Here is a 264-nt window from a genome sequence, read left to right on the forward strand (position 1 = left end):
GGTGGGTGTCTCACGCACCATCCCTGCGTCGTGCTTCACACGGAAAAATGCGTCAATGACGTCGCACTGCTCCTTGGGCAGGGGCCATTGGCGTGTTACGGAGTATTTGATTACCGAAACCAGGTCAATCTCATGACGCACACCTCGGTCCGGAGGTAGGACCAAAGGCGGGTCTTTGGAGACGACATCTTGATAAACCTTTGCCAAGGATAGTGCGCATCCAAGCGATTCCGTAGGATCGACGATCCACCTCGTGCGTTTAGC

The sequence above is a fragment of the Plasmopara halstedii genome, assembly GCF_900000015.1.
Source record: "Plasmopara halstedii genome assembly, contig: Scaffold_110, whole genome shotgun sequence".
Lineage (NCBI taxonomy): Eukaryota > Oomycota > Peronosporomycetes > Peronosporales > Peronosporaceae > Plasmopara > Plasmopara halstedii.